The sequence below is a fragment of the Bison bison genome, unplaced genomic scaffold, assembly GCF_000754665.1.
Source record: "Bison bison bison isolate TAMUID 2011002044 unplaced genomic scaffold, Bison_UMD1.0 scf7180017864139, whole genome shotgun sequence".
NCBI lineage: Eukaryota > Metazoa > Chordata > Mammalia > Artiodactyla > Bovidae > Bison > Bison bison.
In genome coordinates, this window is record NW_011494711.1 from 4,331,777 (window position 1) to 4,332,348 (window position 572).

Here is a 572-nt window from a genome sequence, read left to right on the forward strand (position 1 = left end):
AAAGGAGGGGGAGCTTTCCCCACCAAAGCCCAGAACGCGACTCTCGCTTCCTCACGAGGATCGGCCATCACCACCCCGGCTCTCCGCCCCTCCGTCGCCCGCCCCGAGGGGTTGCTCTTCTGTTGCAAACGTCAAGAGGTCTAGGTTTGCCCTGGGTTAAGAGCTCGACTAAGTTTTTCAGCTCGGGTTCTTAGGTGCATCGGGTTTCGCAAGACCCTGGGGGTGGCGGGGAGTAGGCTTTGGCTGGGGCCATTTTTACACGGCCGGGCTTTCCCTCATTCAGCTACCGGCCAGGGTGAAGCGAGCGGCGCAGGGGTTCCTTAACAGGAAGGGGTCGGTGCAACCTGAACAAACATTGCTGGTTTAGAACGCTCACCGCGAACGCGTTTCAAGAGCAGGTCTCACAGCCTCCCGGTTCCGTCAGCGGAACTCGGCGGACTGGACCAGCAGGTCAGAGCGCGGAGCCGGGAAACCCCACCTGCGCCGGGGAGACAGCTCCGGTCGGCGGGAGTTTGCACACTGGGCTCTCAGGCGGACTCTCCCAGAGTTGGGTCGCGCGCCCCGGGCCAATG